This window comes from Ambystoma mexicanum, chromosome 6p (genome assembly GCF_040938575.1).
Source record: "Ambystoma mexicanum isolate Mex_15411 chromosome 6p, UKY_AmexF1_1, whole genome shotgun sequence".
Taxonomy (NCBI): Eukaryota; Metazoa; Chordata; class Amphibia; order Caudata; family Ambystomatidae; genus Ambystoma; species Ambystoma mexicanum.
Genome location: NC_090935.1, coordinates 398,883,311 through 398,889,310, shown reverse-complemented (window position 1 = coordinate 398,889,310; position 6,000 = coordinate 398,883,311).

The following is a 6,000-nucleotide window of genomic DNA, read 5'->3' as shown; positions in this document are numbered from 1 at the left end:
CATCTTTACAAAGTGACTGTTTTGATCAAAGCATAAAGATAGGAAACTGAGAAAGAGAGCATTCAAAGTTATATGTGTTTAATGACAACATCCTTTCTTGGTTAATGAAGCAAAGCTAATGTGAAATTCTGGGTTTAAAGGAACTTGCAACTTGAACTAATTTCAGTATTTGCAAATGAAAATACAGAAGCAAGAGTGAAAACAAACAACCCGTAAAATATACATATCATATATCAAAGAGAGAACAAAGAGTCTACAAAATGTTACAGGAAGACTCCCATTCTGGGGGAGATACAGACGAACAGCAGAACATTCCCCAAATGGCAAAAAGCACACCAATATCAACAAATGCATTAAACTACCTGAGAAGACCACCAAACCCATTCATGCTAGAGCCAAAAGAAACACAAGGTCAGAGGTGGCAAGAATGGATTGAGGAATTCGAGGAGTTTCTAAGGGCTGTAGGGGATCAGAATGCCCCAAACAAAATGGATATTTTCACAAAGGAAAAAGAGTATAATCAAAACAATTCCTCTGCAAGAAAGAGTGACATATCCACTACTGGTGGATGCAATTAATGCACAAATTATAATCCCGCTGAATAGGGACTACGAGATATATGTTTTTAACCAATGCAAACAGAGCAACCATGAAACCATAGCCCAGTTTGTATTAAGACTGCAGAAAAAGGCAACTTTTTGTGAATTTGGCAACTTCAATGATGATGAGGCAATACGACTAAGAGTGATTGAGGGTTGTCTATCATCGCAATTCAGAAAACATTTACTAAAAAAACCTCTCCCAATGAGAGAAGTTCTGGAATTATCCAGGGTATATGAGAGAGTGGATGCTCAAGTGGCAAACATAGAAAACCCCAAAAATGTAGAGACTATGACTGTCATATATAAGAATGTTCAATGGCAGAGAAGACAACCAGGAATAGGATCACCTAGTTTGGTGCGCAGAAGCGGCAATGAAAGACAGTGCTATCACTGTGGCTTCGAATTTCCTCACAAGGGACCCTGCCCTGCAATGAGACAACTTTGCCTCCGATGTGGGCAGGAGAACCATTTCCAAATGATGTGTAGAGAAAGGATAAACATTCCATTAACAAGCAGCAACTCCCAACTCGTGTCGAACAGGAGGTACAATATCCAAAGGAGTGTTGAAGGACGAAATACTGCAGAAAGAGACATGAGAACCTATCAGGGAACAAGAGAGAATTCACATTTAAACGGATTTGTGAGAGCCATGGATGAATTACAGATGGCAAGAGATGATCACAATACCCAGGATCTGGGACAGAGAGCAATACAACAATGAGTCACAAGGTAAAGAAGGAATAAAATATGAGGACCCATATGAGAATCCACCAATGTTGAGCGTGTCATACGAAGAAGGGGGAGAGCCAATGGACTACCATAGAGAATATGAATATGATCAATATAGCAGGGAATATATAAGACTAATAGTCAACCACAAAAGTGACAAGAATGCAATAAAGGTACTAGTGAATTTGAATGGAGCAGATATACCATTCCTGGTGGACACTGGAGATACAGTCGTTGTTATGAGCGAGGAAATGCACAGAAAGGTGGCTTGGCAATACCCCCTGAGAATTTCAAGAGCCACAATCTTTCAATGGGGAGCAAAACAGCCATTGTTGAATGTGGGACTGTTTCATTGCAACTTAATTCACATGGAAAAGTGTATTCCTACTAAAATACATGTCATCAAAAGCCCCATTGTTGGGCGATGCCTCATCAGTTGCAATACGGCACTTAAACTAGGTCTCATTGATGTAAAATATAACCAATCTGAGAAAATACGAGGGAATCCATCCAAGCATCAAGCCGTAAAATCCATATCGAGAGGAGAGGTGAATCTGGAGACACTAAAAATGGAATTCCCAAAACTGTTTCAAGGAGTCGGAAAGTTGGAATCAAATGAGGTTCATTTACATATTGACAGTTCAATTCAGCCTGTCCCACAACACCCAAGACGTGTGGGTTTTCATTTTCAGAAGAGAGTGTTGCAAGAACTAGAACAGCTAAAGAATAATGATATCATAGAAAGAGTGGAAAATGGACTGACCCCATGGGTTTCTCCACTGGTGGTAGTCCCTAAGGCTGATGGACGGCTTCGGCTCTGTGTCGATATGAGGATATGAAATACAGCCATATTAAGAGACATCCGGGCCCGAACATAGAGGACATGATAATTCGTTTGAATATGGCCAAGAGATTCAGCAAATTGGATTTAAATCAGGGCTAATCTCTTCGGCGGCTGACATTTTCCAAGAAGCCATCAGGAAAGTAATTGCGCCAGTACCAAAAGCATTTAACTATAGCAATGACATTCTTGTGTATGGAAGTGACCAAGTTCAGCATGATAGTGCTTTAAGACAAGTATGCAGATGCTGCAAGAAAGTGGACTAACATTGAGTGCGCAAAAATGCGAAATAAACAGACGAAGTCTGAAATTCTTCGGACACATATTCTCAGAAGATGGCATAAAAGCAGATCCAGAGAAAGTAGGAGTGATTATTGAAAATGCAGGCCCCGAAGGAAGTGGCTGAGCGGAGGTCTTTCCTTGGAATGGTCGGATATTGTGCAAGATATATGCCAGAATATGCCACGCTGACTGAACCTTTGAGACACCTATTGAAGAAGGAGATGGAGTATGTATGGAGTGAAAAATGTGAAGAAAGCTTTAAGAGGATAAAGAGTGAGCTGGCAAATGACAGACAGTTGGCATATTTTAACCCTAAATGGGATACTGAGGTTATTGCGGACGCCAGTCCAGTAGGGTTGGGTGCAATCCCTGCACAGACAAATCCTGATGAGATAGCAGAGACTAAGCAAACAAGAGTCATTGCCTACGCTAACAGGGCCTTAAGTGACATTGAACGAGCTTACTCTCAGGTGGAAAAGGAGAGTCTTGCCGCCGTGTGGGCTTGCGAGAAGTTCAACCATTTTATAATTGGAAAACCATTTGTGTTGGTGACGGATCATCAAGCATTAATTTCAATATTTGGGAATCCTCGAATTAAGATGCCCCCAAGGATTGAGCGGTGGGGCATGAGACTGCAGGAATACGACTATAAGATCGTACACAGGCCAGGAAAAGAGGTAAATTCAGCCAATTATTTAGCGAGGCATCCAGTGAACGAAGCAGATTCGCTAATACAGGTGGAGGCGGATGATTACATTTCATACGTATCATTAAATGCACTACCAGTGGCGATAACAAAGGAGATGTTTGTGGGGAGAAGCCGAGCTGATCCAATGATAAGAACAGCAGTCAAACTCACCGAGTCTGGGGAGTGGCGATGTTTGGATCAAGAAAAGGGCTTGAAAGAAGGGGACATGAAAGATTTAAAAAAATGGAGGAAATAAGCAGTGAATTATCTGCAACTAAAGAGGGAATACTTCTGAGAGGGAACAGGCTGGTAGCTCCCAAGAGTTTGAGGAAGACCTTAGTGATGTTGGATCATGAAGGGCATAGGGGAGTGGTGAACACAAAGAAGATTCTAAGACACCAAGTGCTGTTTCCCTGTATGGATCTGATTGTAGAGGACACAATACAAAAATTGTTATGCTTGCCAAGTGACGTCCCATACAACTCGATCAGCGCCTCTGGAGATACTACCATTGCCTAGTGGACCATGGGTCCGAGTGGCGTTGGATTTCTTCGGCCCACTGGAGGAAGGTGGGTATCTCCTGCTGGCTATAGATGAATACTCAAGATTCCCGCTGGTAAAGCAGGTCCAATCAGCAACGTTTCATCATGTAGTGGTGGTACTCGATGAGCTCCTTAGTGAATGGGGGATTCCCCAAGTTATCAAAACGGACAAGGGGGCGCCATTCCAAGGACACGAATTTAGCAAATTTGCTGCCCATATGGGATTCCGTCATCAGAAGATTACACCTCTATGGCCACAGGCGAATGGGATGGTGGAAAGATTCATGAGTAATTTAAAAAGAGCTAGGCAGAGGGCTGTTCTGGACAATATCTAATTTTCTCAAGCGGTCTAACAAATGTTAAGAAGCTTTAGAAACACCCCTCATGAAATGACAGGACATTCCCCGGCGGAATTGATGATCCGATATAAACCGCGGATCAGGCTTCCGAGGCTTGAGGATTACACAGCTGAGGAGGATGATGAAATCAGAGCAAGGGATCAAATGAAGTGGTGTAAGACCAAAGAATGGGTGGATCGCAAAAGGAAGGCTACAGAGATGACATTACAAGAAGGAGACGTGGTGCTTGTGAAACAGAAACAGAGAAAGAAAACGGACTTGCAATATAGGCCAAAACTGTTGAAAGTCAAAAATGTAAAAGGCTCCATGGTTACGGCAACTGGCGTTGATGGGGAAGTCACTAGAAATGTATCCCTTATTAAAAGTTTCATGCCATATAGACAGGAGTGTGGGAAAGATGGGGTGATAGAGTCGGATGGTTGTGACATGGACATTGATCTGACTTGGTTGTATACTAATGATGAGGAACGATTGGGTGGAGGTGATGGGGATGCTCTGGAAAAGAGACATGTAGAAAATAATGGAGAAAGGGGTCCAGGAGGAATAGATTTTGAAGGTGGTGGCTTTGATTTTAGTGAAGATTCACGAAACATAGACATTGGGGATGATGAATCCTGTGATGTGCCCTTGAGAAGCTGATCCCAAAGAATTGTTTGCAAGCAAGCGAGACTGATTGAACAAATGTAATAGTTGATACAGTTGATGAGTAGTTATATGATAAGTGAGGGGGGTGTTGTGTGCTGTCTCTGCATAGGTTAATAGAACTTAGAAGGATTAGGGACTCTGGAATGTAATGCTAAGAAAAGTTCAGTTGATCTATGCATAAAGATACACGAAGACTTATGTTTGCTGGCTGCTGTACATTTAATAACCATAAAAGAAAACCATAACATATTTCAGTAGATACGCAGCCATCCTGTTAAATGCATTTTTTAAAATAATTTTCATCCTCATATTGAGAGTGGAAATTGGATATGTAAAAGAGTGGATCAGACGATACCGTACATTATTTTTTAATGCGCACAGTGGTCAAATCTAAGCCCATCATGCATTACATGGTGAACGTGGTCATAAGAGAAGGCCATTTTTGGGCTTACTGCACCAAAACACCCAGACTTGCGTAAAGTGGCAAAGGTTGCTTTAATGTGACAGGCAAAAGCTCACAAATAAACGCTAACCTGGCACCCTGCCCTTACAGACTAACATAACTGTTTTTAACAACTTGCCAAACCAATTTCATAATTAAACACTTTCAATTCCCCAATAATTAAATAATTAAATCAGTTCAACTTCCTCCCTACCTATCCCCTGCTCCCTACAGTCTCCTTACCATCTTCTCAAGCCTTCCTTCCCGCTTTCTCCCTACTTCTCCGCAGCGCAATGCCCCTCCATCTTCAATACCTGTTCCCCCTCTTTGCACCCCCGGGTTAGCCCGTTCGTGCAAACAACACCACCCACATCCTTTCCCGTGCTATTCTCCCATTGTGCTTCCCTCCCCCCTCATCCAAAGGGGCCATGCCCCCGGCATCAAACCACTTCATACCCCTGCAACTCCCCTCTACAACAAACTCCTCCATCATATGACCAGCAGCCAGACTGACCTGTCACATCAGCAACGAAGAACCTTACATCAACATTCCCCAATTAATGCCCCAGCCTGTCACACGAACACTACCAGTCCCTCCCAGACCCTTCTACCTCACACCAAAAAGCACACCAACCCGATGTAGGGGGAAAAAACCCAGAAACAATTCCCTAAAAAAGCCTCCCCCACCCGTAACTTGCACCCCAGCAAACACTAATAAAAGGGGATGAGCGGGTGGGGACAAACGCTTGTCCTCAACTGTCACCTGCTCTCAAACCTTCCCAGTCTCCCTTAAATACCCATGACTGCGCGCTATGCGCAGGCCAGGTCACTGGTCTGTGCAGCGCCCAAAAAAACCCCGGGGGAAACGCT